Source organism: Pteropus vampyrus, unplaced genomic scaffold (assembly GCF_000151845.1).
Source record: "Pteropus vampyrus isolate Shadow unplaced genomic scaffold, Pvam_2.0 Scaffold739, whole genome shotgun sequence".
In the NCBI taxonomy this organism is placed as follows: Eukaryota; Metazoa; Chordata; class Mammalia; order Chiroptera; family Pteropodidae; genus Pteropus; species Pteropus vampyrus.
The window spans coordinates 150165-165201 of NW_011889520.1; the positions used below are offsets into that span (position 1 = coordinate 150165).

General features: G+C 40.2%; 1 long non-coding RNA gene across 1 annotated transcript; it reads left to right on the forward strand.

Moving 5' to 3' along the window:
• The first annotated feature begins 229 nt into the window (after positions 1–229).
• On the forward strand, positions 230–8671 carry LOC111734041. Its single transcript, XR_002778282.1, has 5 exons — positions 230–316; positions 1177–1245; positions 1573–3104; positions 5244–5447; positions 7024–8671. It is a non-coding gene; the product is annotated as an uncharacterized LOC111734041 (long non-coding RNA).
• The last annotated feature ends 6366 nt before the right edge of the window (positions 8672–15037 follow it).

Consider the following 15037-nt stretch of genomic DNA (forward strand, 5'->3'; position numbering starts at 1 on the left):
GATGAAGGTTTGGACCCTCAGAGCTCGGCTTGCGTGGCTGTTCCACGTCAGTCTCCCAGCCTCACCTCATTCCCTGCTAACCCCGCTAGCCGCCTCTGTAGCCAATATACCAGTTATGACTGTGACAGCCCCGGACTTGGGAGGGCGCCCCCTCTGGCCCTTCCTTGCTTCAGCCATCCCTCGAGATTCCGTGAGGGGTGGTGGCTAGCCCACGTATGTGCGTATCCGGGCGAGAAGGAATGGCAGACCTAATAGTCCAACTTCCAGGACAAGGGTATAGAATATACTGATTAAAGAGAGGATTGCAGGCGCTTTGGTAATATGAGGACCATGGGATCGGAATCTACAAAGGTTCTTGGGGGAAGGCAGGAGCATTGAGCAATTTGGAGTGGAAGAGAGAAACGGAAGAGAGCCAGTTGCTGGGGGGATGATGGGACTATGCAGAAACAAGGACAGGTAACGCACGGAGCTCGTGGACAGGCAGGACAGGCAGGCCGAGTGCTAGAATAGAAGCCCCTAGGGCATTATGACCTAGATCTTTAGAGAATATAATGTCTTGTGGGGGAACTAGATCTGCTAAGAACTGGCAAGTCTCTTAAAGAATCAAAGTGGTGTGGAAGGGATTTTAGATAATACTCCTCTGTTTAAGTTAAATGTCATCCTTTAATGCTATTTGATGTCAAATATAAGAAAAATCAAAAGCGTGTCATTCTTATGCTTTTTCAAACTACAACAGCCTCAGAGATTCTGATAATGCCTTTCCTTTCTTTTCTCCGTATCACTGCTCTAATGCAGCTTCCTACTATGACAGTCTCTCTAGTCTACAGTATCCCTGTCACAATGAAATCAGCATAACATAGAAATTGCACTGCTTAGTCAATTGCTTGCTGGACAGCTCCATTTAGAAAGTTTCCTGTGTTGAAAAGAAAGATACCCCCTACCTATTTTTTCTGTTAAGTTCTCTGAGACAACAAATGACACATTACTCCCTCCTTTTCATTAACAGCTCTTCTAATCTTCTAGGATAACTATAAGTTTGGGGTTCTTTCCTAAGTTGCCATTTCCCCACAAGTTGTACCTATTAGCAGAGTGCTGCATCTCTACAGCAGAGGTGAGCAAACTATGGCAATAGTGCATTTGTTTCTAATAGCTGACTTTAGTTTGCTCCTATGATAGGACCACAAGAAGCACCTACTAGAGAGAATCTACTTCCCACCAATAGGCATCAATCTCTAACAAAGAGTGGTAAGAAACAGTAGCTACTACGTTTCTGAGCAAAATGTTCTTTCCGGGCGGCGGGGGGGGGGGGGGGGGGGGGGGGGGGGGGGGGGAAGGGGGTTGTCAGGTGACACAGGTGGAAACAATTAGCCAACTCATAAAATTTGTGATTTTTAGTTTAAACTACATAGCAACTATTCCCAATGAATTGAGCACTTCATTAATCTTTCTTTTATGCCTACCAATTCACTAGGTATAGATGGGTACAAAAGAAGTAAAATATGCCAGAATTTATATATGCTCTGAGTATAAGTTTGTCTTTCCTGACTGCTTTGCCTCCACCATCACTTGCAGACTTACAAGATGTCGTATCCATTGGACATACCTTAGAGCAAGGAACCCATTTTGGAGTCAAGAAGGTGTGACATTCAGCTTGTAACTACAAAATTCATGGTGCTTACTCATCACTCAGAAGCAGCTAGCCTGACAGAAGTATGGAATGGCATGTTGAAGACTCAGCTAAACTGCTGATACAAGATACAGCACCTTGCAAAGTTAGGGATACAGTATATGCATTGATATGCACTGAACCAATAATATGTATATATATGGTATTTTGTCTCCAACAGAAAAACTTCATGGGTACAGGAACCAAGGGGTCAAACACAGGAGTGGCCCCTATTACTGTCATAGACAGTAAGGATACAGGCCATCACTTGCAAAATTCTTAATCTTTTTTAATAAACCTAGTTAAGTCTTTCCTCTTTTCTTTGGAGAAAGACCCTCTCCCTCTAATTTAGATAATTACCTTGAAACTGGCAACTCAGGTCCTCTGGCTACTGATAAGGATCATTGAAACTCAGCATTCTTTTTGGCCCATTTTAAGGCAGGAATGGCTTTAGGCCAAAACAGGGCCCTTGGAGTCCCAGTCAGAAAGAGACCTTTTACCCAAAGTTTCTTTCTTTCTTTTACAAAATACATGAATCAAGCCTGATTTCTTTTACCTGCTTGGTAGGTAAATCAATAATAGAAATGTAACTTGATATGATTCAAATTTGTGTCTTTTTCCTTTTCTAGGGACTGAGGTGGCACTTGGGCAAGAAACCCAAGATCCTGTCCTGACTAAAAGAGAGAGGGAAAGAGCTCCATGAAAAAACCCCAATAGGCAGTGACTACGACCTTCCTTAGCAGGAGGCAGATACAGAAAAAGAGACTTCCCATCCCTCAACATCCATACTAATAATAAGGGAGTTTACAGCTCTCTGACAAAAGGGTTAGGCAGGAAAGTTGGATAGGAGATTTCGGTCCGCCAGCAAAGACGCTGAGGTCATCCTATTCTAGAAAGGGTCCGCCCTAGTCTGCCCACAATTAAGCAAGCCAGAAGGCATTTAGGGGCTATAAGTAACTCATACAAGGAAACAAGTGAGCAGAAAAATGGGTACTAGTTTCAACCAGTCACTCGCACCTGAGCAATGAAGACCCAATGACCTTCAATTCACCTGAGCCTCGTTATACCATCGTTATAATATGATGCATATGCCTGTAAGTTCATTAATATCATTATAACAGGCTAAATTCTGGGAACAAACATGTGCAGAAAGCAAATGATGAATCACTGAGTCCTGTCAATCTTAGTTGTCAATCAAGGAAGCCCGATCCTCTATGAAAAGTAACCACCCACAGCAAATAGGGATAAAAACTCCAAAGGCTTTGTTACTGTGCCTTTCAACCACGCTTCTCTTGCTTAGGCCCACTTCCACGTCTGGAAGTGTGCTATTACTTCTAATAAAGCTATTCTTTTTTGCTGTATTTTAGTTTCTTGTTCAATTCCTTGTTTGAGACATCGAAACCTGGACAACGCACTGAGAGGGGAACCCTACTCTCTGGTAACAGTAATCCATTTGTGGAATTTGTGCTTCCTATCTCTATACCTAGAGTCTGCTGAGTTATAGTCGTGATTCTCAGCAATTACATTTCTTTTAGGAGATACAACAAGTGTTCCACTGAACTGGAAACTGAGAAACCACCAGGACACTTTGGGTTCCTTGTACCAGTAAATCAGTTAGCAAAGAATGGAATTATTGTAAATGCCTCCATAGTCTCTGCCCCCCACCCCCACCCTCAAAACATACCCAGCCAGCTGCATTCAATAACCTACCTTCCTGGACCATTTAATCGCTTTAATGTAAAAGTAGGGGTGAGGGTAGAGGGAAGAGGGCAGATTTAGACGAAGAAAAACTGCATAACAATTTAGTGGCTCTCAGATATGACTTGGAACACTAGACAAAAATATGCAGAAGTATCTGGAGGAAAAAATTCTGGTGTCTTTAAGGAGGACCATAGGTTAGTGAGCTAGCCAGTGATAAAGGAACAAAAACCTATTCAAGTGGATTATTGAGGAGTCATGGAGAAGTAGAAAGAGAAAACAATGGCAGCCACAGCAAGGCCAAACCTCATAGGGAATGGAACATATTTCGGGGCTTGGAAGGTTATTCAGAATTTTACCTAGTCATTGGTAGCCTCAGTAGCAGGTGGCTATTCCTTTTGTGGGCTTTCCATTGTTGCGCTCAAATTTGCCTAAGAACTTAAGAGTCGCGTCACAGTCATTTATGATTTGTTACTGTTTTCTAAAAGATGGTAAAAACCATAATTATCGTGACAACATTTTGACAGCAAAAATGGCTCAAATTTGACTTACTATAGTAATTCCATTATTGTTATTCTGAAAACTCCCTGGGAACATTAGCTGAGCTCAGAATCCTACAATTTCTAGTATTGGATTTATGCTGCCCATAAATCAAATGTTTGAAAATACTGCCAGATCAAGTATTTGAAAATGTTGCTCATTCAAGTGGCAATGCATAATCAAGATCCTCCCAGAGAAGCAAGTTTTGTGAAACCATTCTTGACTTCACTTTGATCTTCCTGTCTACATTTTTGTTTCAGTTTCTCTGCCACAGACACACAACCACTAAGTATTATTATTGTTTGACAATAACTAGAATTATGATTCCTGCTATCAGTAAGAAAAAGAAAAACGTATAAGTAACTGAGCAGGATAGTTATCAAGAGAAACTTAACCTCGAAACTCAGCGATCGGGGGAACAGGAACTCAGTCTTCCCGCGTTCCTAGAGAGGTCCCGGAAGACGTGGGTTGACATACTTCCGGCTTCTGTGACAGACACACATCTACCCCCACCCCCATCCCCACCCCCCACACTCCCGGCCAAGGCTGTAGGAAGCGCCGTCCCACTACAGAGACAGCCCTGGATCCAAGCGGGAAGGGGTTGACGACCCTTTCGTTTCCGGACTGGAATGAGAAGACTCTGGGACCATGAAGAGGCAGTCTCGTCCTAGGTTTTCACCCTAAGGGGTCGGAGACATGACCCTAGTTTAATATCCGTGCTTCCCCACGGAAGTATTCCTTTCGCTTTCCTAGTGAGAGCTTTTTTTCTAGGTTCCTAGGGCCCCCAAGGTGTAAAATGAGGCTACGAAGTTATGCGGGCTTTTTTTTTTTTTTTAAAGCGGACAAGTTTAAGACTCATAGGTAATTTTAGATTATCTGCTCACTCTTAAACCCACCACTGTTAATGGTGGTGATTAAAGAGTGAAGCCTAGTGAATAACATGATTTGGATGCAGTAGGAAGATTATATACTCTTCACCATTTTCCTTTCAGTTACCTAACATTCCGAATGTTTTTTTAAAAGTATGTTTTCAGACATTGGTTAGATTTTTCAGTTGTGGCAGCTGAACTTGACTTGGTGCGGTGAGTAGTGAAGGGAGTTTGTGATGTGTAGTGGAAAGTGTGTTGGACCTTTAGAAGATTAATTACCAGTTCCCTCCCTGCCACTGATTACCAACATGGTCTTGGAAAAAACACCACCAAGTCTCAATTTGTTCCTAAGTAAAATAAACTAGATGATCTCAAAGGGCCCTTCCAACATGGAAATTCATTGCTAGAGTGATTTAACTGTGAAAAATGCAGGTAGGCCAAACCTAATGCCCCATCTCTATTTCTTGCAGCACCACCAGGACACAGAAAGATATTTTTATTGTTGAGAGAGAAGGTTAAGGGGCAGAGGGCCAAAGTAAACAGTTATACAGGCCAGTGCTAAAGAGATCATTTGCAATCAATAAATGAATTGTGGAGAATACACTGAAAGCAGATCAATGAAACCTTACTATTTGCGGAGAAAGAGGTTGGTTACACAGTGTAATAGGAGATGTGTAAGTAACACCCTTTGACACATACTTTATTTCTGTATTTTAAATCTGCTGCTTTAATATTTCTCCCATTCTTATTCAGATATTTCATAAATAGCCTCATAGTTGCAATGTAGTGAAATCTGTTAATTTATAAATGACATGCCTTTCTAAGTATTGAAATACCAGGCCTATGATGAATTTGTTGAACTTTCTACAAATGGGCAGAAAATGTTGATATTGTATTCATTCAAACAAATATTTTTTAAATGTCTGTGGGTTGCACGGAACAGCAATAAGTGACTTCAGGGCAACAATAAAAGCAAAAAACAGTCTTTATTCTTGAAGAATAACTTAGTTGAGATAAGGCATAAAAGCATGAAAAATTAAATTTCAGGGTAAAAGCTATCAAAATATTACATACTAAAATAGTGATGGAAACAGTTAATGAGTAAAGTCAGGAGGTGACTGGGTGCCGGGATCATTCAAGAAATGTAAAATAAAACCCAGTCTTTCTACTGTTGTTTGTCCAGAATCTGAGCAGGAAAACATCCAGGGCCTCTCTAGGTTAGGGAGAAGTGAATATGCTCCTGACCCCAGCCCTGATCTTTGAGTTTCACCTCCTTGGAATCCCTTCATTTTAATTCATATTGCCACCGTGGGGGAATGCCTCTAGGGATGTATTATTTCCCCCCTTCTCCATCTTTAAATCTTTGACCTAGATATCAAAAACCAAGATTCCTTTTCCTTGATCTTCTTAAAATACCCAAGACAAAATGAATTTTTAATTGAAAATGAAGGGAAATGAACAAAGAGAATAGAATTGTTAGAAGATGAACATAAGAAGGGTAACAAATAATGAAAAAATGTAAATGCTATAAGAGGGGGACAAAAAAAGTTTGGGCCTATCAGGAAAGGTTAAATGAGGTTCAATATTTTTAAAATACAAATACAAGCTCTAATTATTTTGAAATAAAATCTCAAATATACCCCATCTCAAAGTCCATGATCTGGATTATCTAAGCCTTTGTCCCAATAATCCAAGTCCATTTTTTTTTTTAATGGCCAGATATATACCAGATAATGGTGAGATGGCAGATTGAAATAAAAATGTAGATATTTATAGTTTAACTTTATTTTCTGACAGCAGGTGGCTGGCTTGTCTACCGTACTCCACAGGCAAGGCACTCTCTTGCAGTTCATACCTTCTACACCTTGCTTTGGTGATCACTTTTTAAGAATGACCAGGTCACTTTTTAGAGTGATTTGATAGCAGTGTAGCAGTGGGCTTCAGTAATGGTTTGAGTAATGACTCTGCTACACTAAGTATATGTTATTTAATCTTTCTCAGCTTCTCTTCTTCATCTGTAAAATAGAAGTAATAATCATGTACTTTATTAAGTTTCTATGGGTGTTAAATGAGTTGTGTATGTAATTTACTAAATGTAATTTACTAGCTGTATGCTAATATAAATGGCAGTTGTTCAGCATTTACCATGTCACCCCATTGTGAATTGTCTTCATGAATGCTTATATAAGGTGTTAGCAGCACAGCAATTCAATGTTATTTTTTAATACTATTAAATTTTTCCAATTTCAGGATTGCAAAAACCAATATCATAAAACACCTAGGACAGAAAGTCCAGTTCTGCACACAGACCCTATTTGGGTCAAGTGAGTCAATTCCTTGAACCTGAATAATGACTGCTGAATGAAGGGATACTGCAGATCTGTCTCCCCAGGCTACCCAGGACACGGAAGGTATAATGACAATGAAAGTGGAGGAGGAAGCAGAAGGACATAAGGAAGACCACTTACAAAGAGAAAGAAATAAGATCGAGTTATCACCACAGTTTTTTAGTTGTTCCACAACTATGAATTAGAGAGCCTTATTATCATCATATTTAATTGCCTATTGAGTGGCAAAAGAGAAAATGGCTCACATGGCTGCTGAAAAAATTATTCTTCTACCATGTATGGATATGGTACGTACAATTTTTGATGATAAATCAGCTGATATATATATATATAAATTAAGAACTATACCTCTTAGTGATAATACAATATCTCGTCGAATCTGTACTGTTATTGCAAAACATTTAGAAGCAATGCTAATTACACGACTACAATCTGGTATAGATTTTGCTATTCAGCTTGATGAGAGCACTGATATTGCAAGTTGTCCAATACTCTTGGTTTATGTGAGATATGTGTGGTGAGGTGATTTTATAGAGGATCTGTTGTGTTGTTTAAATTCACATATAACTGGATTAGATTTATTTACTGAATTAGATAAGTGTGTTCTTGGTCAATATAAATTAAACTGGAAAAAATGTAAGGTAATTTCCATTGATGGAGCAGCAAATATGACTGGAAAACATAGCAAGATTATTAAAAAATTGTTAGAAGCAACCCATAACAGTGCTCTTTGGAATCACTGTTTTATTCATCAAGAAGCTTTGGTATCCAAAGAAATTCCACAAAGTCTAATGGATATATTGAAAAATGCGATGAAAATGGTTAATTTTATTAAAGGAAGCTCACTGAACAGCCGACTTCTTAAAATATTTTGTTCAGAGATTGGAGTTAACCATACCCATTTACTGTTTCATACAGAAGTTTGTTGGTTGTCTCATGGAAAATTATTGAGCAGAGTATGTGAACTCAGGAATGAGATTTACATTTTTCTCATTGAAAAGCAATCTCATTTGGTAACTATTTTTGAAGATGACTTTTCGGTAACAAAATTGGCATACTTAAGTGATATTTTTGGCATTCTTAATGAATTAAATTTGAAACTACAGGGGAAAACAATGATATGTTTCAATATGTGGAACATATTCTAGGATTCCAAAAGACATTATTGTTTTGGCAAACAAGACTTAAAAGTAATCGCCCAAGCTACTATATCTTCCCAACATTGTTACAACACATTGAAGAGAACATTATTAATGAAGACTGCATGGAAGAAATAAAATTAGAGATATTGTTGCATCTCACTTCTTTATCTCAAATCTTTAATCATTACTTTCCAGAAGAGAAATTTAAATCATTAAAGGAAAATATTTGGATGAAAGATCCATTTGCTTTTCAAACCCCAGAATCAATAATTGAGTTGAACTTGATGCCTGAAGGAGAGAATGAATTGTTGCAGCTCAGTTCATCATCATTCACGCTGAGGAATTATTATAAGACATTAAGTTTATCGGCATTTTGGATTAAGATCAAAGATGAATTTCCATTGCTAAGTAGAAAGTGTATATTGCTGTTTTTACTATTCACAACTACCCGTTTGTGTGAATTAGGATTTTCAATCCTGACATGATTGAAAACAACGAAAAGAAATAGGCTGAATAGTGCACCTGACATGCGTGTAGCCTTATCTTCATCTGTCCCTGACTGGAACGAACTTATGAACAAGCAGGCACACCCATAACATTAAATACAATCTTTGTGAAATTTTGGTTTTGTACTTAATTTGGGGCATTGTTTTATATATTGTATTTAAATATTAATAAAATTATATTTGGAATTAACTAGGTTCTTTTTCCTATATTATAACAGTAAGCATTGTTTCTGGAAACTTGTTAGTTACATGAAGGTGTGTGTGTGTGTATATATATATACAGGATAATATTGTAAACTATGTTTCTGTAAATTTCAAAAAAAAAAAATAGTGCTCTTGACAGTTTTATACTCAAATCTGTTCCCCTGTCCACTGCTGCAGTCTTGCTCCTCCTTTCAGGCAGAGCCCCATTCAGGGTCAGTTTTTCACCATGCATGTGCCTATATGCTCCTTCCTTTTTAATTCCAGGAAGTGAATCTTGATGCCAATCGTGGTTTAACACCATCCTCCTTGTCACTGGGTTTATGTAAGCAGGGGCACGTGTTAATCATTCTAGCCAATGAGGTGTACACAGGGCAGTCTATCACAATATTTCTGTGAAGGTTTCTCTTGCTTTCAGAAAGGCACACAACAGAAAGGATAGCACTGATAGTACCATATTTAATAAATCTCCCCTTGAAAAACATAGCAAGTAGGACAGCAAAACTGAAACCCAAGGACAGCATCTACAACAAAACCAGATGACAGGGTACCACCAACAGTTGCAAAATGAATGTAGTCTGGAGCCATTGTGTAAAAAGAAGCAGAAAAGCAATAAGCATCAGAAAGATCTGAGAGCTGCAAAACAATCAACAGGTACTCATGCAAAATTTCAGTGAGCTGTCCTGAGAAAAGCAGCTGAAACCAGGAGGAGTTTGCACACTTCAATAGAGGGGCCGTTTAAGGTGTTTGTGGTAAAGCCTGGGAGCAGTTTTGGGCCCTGTGAAATAGAATCCAAATTGACCAAGACAGAGACAAGAGAGACCTAGTCTTAACTTTGTGTCCTTGAAGATAAGCCAGAGCCCAGAAGGTGAGTAGCTCAGGGAAGAGAACTGGTGCCCCCACACTCACCCTGCAGACCTTGCTGGAGCAGTTGATCTACGGGCTTTATGTCATGACTTCCCAGTTCTGAGACAAGTCTGAACCAAGCAAGTGGGGGCAGTGTGTCCAGTAAACACATGTGGCCTGTCCAACAGCTGTGAAGAGAGAAGGGGATGCCTACAGCACAGCCAAAGCTGCCTTGCCTACACCCCGCCTAGGCTAGTGTTAGGAGCGCTGGACTCAGCAAAAGTAGCAATGAGGTGCCTGGGCCCTGGCCCAGAGATGCTGAAAATCAACTTTGGGCACTATTTCAAAAGGCATAATTTCCACATGCTAGGGGGCTACAGCACCTTCAACCTTCCACTGGCATCTCCCACCTGCCACCTATTGTCATTCTTAATGTTCCTTCCTAGCTCTTCTTTACCTAAACACAGAGTTGGTGGCAGGTACAGATGGGGTGGGATGGTCGGTAAGGAGCAGAAAACCTCCAAAGTCCTAAATACACCTGACATCAATCTGAGATGCCTGGAAGCTGCTATTGGCATGCTGTGTTAGATGCTGCAGGGGCAATCAAAGGGGACCAAACCATGGTCCTTGTCTCCTATTGTAGGGAAATTCTTTGAGGAAGACAGACTTGGAGATGACAACCAATGAAAATGTAAGCAGAAAGAATAAAGTGCTAAAATACAGGTGAGAAATAAGGTTGTGTTAGCCCTTGAAAGAGAAGATTTACATGATGAAAAAGACTTCACAGAAGCAGTCACATCTAAACTGGGCCTAGAAGGGAGGTAGATAGAAGGGCATTCCAGCCCAAGAGAACAGCATGGGCAAAGGAGAAGGCTTGTGGTATGCTGTAGGAGTGACATGGGAGTAGAATGAGGCCCGATGGTAAAAGGCTTTGACTTACAGGAGTCACAGGTGTGTGCTATTCAAAGTCACCAGTAACTATCAAGAGCCCTTACAACAGAGATCCGGGTGGGACTGGAACACTACTGCAGAGAGTTAAGAAGTTTGCCTGGAAAGAACATGAGAGAGGTAAAATGTGACATTGTGGGAGGACAGTCTAGAGGAAAGTATTTTTTGTTTGTTTTTAAGTATAGGGAAAACATGACTATAAAGAGAAGGAATCGATGGAAAAGAACATCCATGTCTATCACTGCCTCTCTCACTCTCCCGTCTTCAAAGATAGCAGGAGGACATCAGAGGAGAATGTCCTTAATTTCTATCTCCTCCACCTCAGCAGTTTCACCATTTTTTCTTTCCCTTTTTTAATTTCTGTATCTAAGGAACTAGTGTTACATTCTCCATACCATTCCATTGTCTCTGGGGTCTGATCCCACCCAATTATCTTCTGGTTTAAATATCTTCTTTTTCCATTGATTCCTTCTCTTTATAAACAAACTCATCTATGTTGAGAAGACGAGGAGGTGCCTTGTTTCCACTGAGTGAGAGTGGGAGAGTAGGTCACCATGTGGTCTCTACTGATAGCCTGGTGACCCTATTCAGCCTTTGCTGACAGTGATGGGCATGTGGCTTTTAACTACAGTAGAGCAGTTGTTGTTTAAAAGCTTTCTGTCTTGCTAGGTCTCCCCTTTCCTGCAGATTTTCTTGTGGCTTCTTAAAAGTTTGTGCCCAGACCGAAAAAAATGGCGTAGATGATAGAGGCTTTGTTCATCCCTCTGGCGACCAAAACAAAGTAGTCACGGAAACAAGGAGCTGCAGCAAGGAAAATCTCCTGGGATATAGATGAACAAGCCATGCAACTAGGGAGAAATACAAGAAATCATCCTGCAAAGGCAGAAGGTAGGACGGGGCAAGGATGCAGGGCTGCCCGGTCTCAAGCGGCAGAAACCTCTTAAAGGGGCCGCGTCCATGAGCAGATTTTCTCGGTGACAGACCTGCTCACTCTGAGCACCAGTGCTCATTCAGCAGTGTGCAGGGGGCACCAGGGACTTACAGGGGGACATTGTTGGAGTGAGGGCCAAGGCGAGACTGACTCTGTACAGAAGTGCCAGCAGTATCCATTGTTCCCTGGTGAGCCCTCCCACCTCCCAGAGTGTGGACACAACACCGCCATTGCCAAGACGTCATCAAACTGGATAACAGAGGTCACTCTGCCCAGAGGATTCCCTGAAATCCCACCTCCCCCAACTTGCAGCCCCACCCAAGCCACATCCAGGTATATCCTCAGCAAGTCAGGTGCTCCTTGCTGAGCAGTGCCTCGATTCACACCGGAGGCAGCTGACCTTGGGTTCTGGTGTGGCCTTTTGAGGCAACTATAAGCACAGCACCTGTGGATTGCTTGCTGAATCTTAACAGGTGGCCCCGGAGGGGTAGAGGCTTGGGCTAAGTTTGGCTTGTAGCTGAGCCCCTCTCAGGACTGTGCCATTGGACAGACACCTACTTCACAAATTCACACTAATAAGACCGAGAGACTTAGGAGCTTTTCTTAGTACATAGAAACAGACATGGAAAGACAGCTAAAATGGGAAAACAAGAAGCAGAAGCCATATGAGAGAACAGAACAGAGATCCAGATATAATGGAGTCAAGTAATCTAACAGATGCAAACTTCAAAACATTGATTATAAAGATGCTCAATGAACTTTTGGGAAATGTAGAGAACTCCAACAAAGAGATAAAAAACATAAAAAATGGAAATGGAAATTATAAAAGGGAATCAGTCAGAAATGAAGAACATATTATCTGAGATGAGAAGTATATTAAATGAAAAAAACAAAGTGAATAAAGAAGAGGATCAAATGACCTATATAAAGGATGGGAAAGCAAAGGATACACAATAAGAATGGCAAGAAATAGAAGCCAAGACTATAATAATAATTTAAAGAGCCTATAGGACACATTAAAGGTAAAAATATCCATGTCATAGGGGATCTTGAAGAGGGAGAGCAAGAAGTTGAATATATATTTGAAGAAATAATGATGGAAAACTTCCCTGATCAGCTGAGGATGATGGCAGAAAGAAGGCAACAAATGGTACCCCTCTGTTTCCATATGGGGACAAAAACAGAAGCTGAAGGGGGACAACCATGGGAGAGACTAGGAGATAAGGAAGAAAAGTTATATTTGTAGAGCACCTGCTATGTGTCTGGCACTATGTTAGGTACTTTCATTTTTTGACCTCACAGTAACACAGTAGGAAGCTGTTATTTTTCTCTTTTTACAGATGAAGAAAATGCTCAAAAAACTCAATAAATGGCCCACTGTCACATTTACCAAATGGCAGAGATAGAATATCTACCAAAGTCTGCCTGATGCAAAGCCTATGCTCTATGGCAAGAGAGCTCCCAGAAATTACAGCATAACAATGACCAGGGAATACAGAGTGATATATTTCAAATCACATTACACAATTTTCTAGACCATAGAATATCTCCAGTTTTCTGCCCATGTCACAGTTTTATTGAAGAAAATATTGCTTGGTATATTAGTGAAAATCAATTTGGCTTATTACTACTCTTAATTTTATCATTAAAATAAAAATAAATAGCTGAATATCTGACATATGTAACTGTACTTATTCATAGGCTGTCTTTTCCTGGCCACTCTTTTCTGCATGGAAGAAAAAATACCTCTTGATAAATGAATACAGTTACAAACATATTTTATGTCCATGTCCCCCAGGTATGCAAGTATCTCCCACACACTGATGTGCATTATGAGAATGTACAGAGAAACTGGCATAAATAAGTAGATACATAAAAATTAGTAGAAAGATAAAAGGGAAGATATGGGTCTTTGAGGAACAGAAAAAAGGGTGGGAAATTAGACAGAGTAGTTAGAAAAGTGAGGGAGGGTTTAGAGGTCTCAGGTTTGTAGCAGAACAAGGATACTGTGGCCAGTTCACTGTGCCAGGTCTTCAAATAGATGTATAGCTTTATGACAATTCTCAGTATATTAGAGGGCCCATGAGCATCTCTCTCCTGAGAAAAAAAGGGTAAGCAGGAATCCCAGGCTGGGTTGCTGGATTCAGATTTGTTCCATTGCTTCTGAGTTTTTGGTTTCAACCAGCAGGAGAACATTTATTCTTCAACCAATTAGATGAATTATGCACTCTTCCTGTTAAGCACATAATATACCTTTTTCTCTAGGGTTTCTGCAAATGTATATTTGGACTACATGACACCCTCAACAGAATCAGAGGCAGAATACTTGGTCTTCAAAAGTTTCTTTCTAATCTTGAGAAGTCAAGTATGTTCACATAGGAAGCTTGAAGAGCACAGACACTGAAGCCATTCTGCCTGGGATGGAATCCTGTTTCTAGCACATATGAGCCTGTACTTGGGCAAGATACTTAACCTCTGTGTGGCTCAGTTTTCTCTTCTATAAAATGGGAAGAATAATAGGACCTACCTAATAAGGTTGCTATAAGAATTAATTGAATATATATATATTGAACCTGAGAAAGTGCCTGACATGTAGTAAGTGCTACACACATGGCAGAGAGAGAGAGAGAGAGAGAGAGAGATGAGTAGTTTAAATTGTTGAGCAGAGGTGGAATTAACTAAATAAGTCTTCATAGAAGAAGTGAATACAAAACAGACTATAAAATAAACATTCAGAACCATCAATATGAATATGGCCTATGAAAAGACCTTGCTCAGGTGTTGTTAGGACAGTCACCCAAGCCTCCCTCCTTTTCTCTTTGACTTTGAACTCTGTAAATTCCTTTATTCAGAGGAACTTGCACTTTAACTTAGTCTAGTGTAATTGTTCCAATTATCCATTCTCCCAGTTCCAAATCCTATTTCAAGACTAATACCTTCTCTTCTTATTTTTTCCTTTAGATTGTAAAGTGAAGAAAAAGGATGCAAAGCCTTCGAGGCAGAAAATGGTGAGAAAAATGAAACTTCCAGGACATTATTAGGAAAACCAGACAACAGATTGTCCATGATGGGGGGCAAGGCTGTGAAAGTTTGGGCGGAAGAGTAAGCATTGTGGAGATGCTTACAGAGACGCCTGGGAAAATAACCTCGGAAACAAGTTTTTGGTGAAAGTACCATCTTTTCTGTCTTTATAAACCACACAGGGGAGAATGGGTCAAGCTCTGGCAGAGCTCTAACTTGGTGTGCCATCAGAAGACATGTGTCAGGGAGAAGCACTGCCAGTGTAAAGAATGTGGGAAAGTTCTAGCCAGAGCAGAGCTTGGAGCGCACACCCAAGAGAGG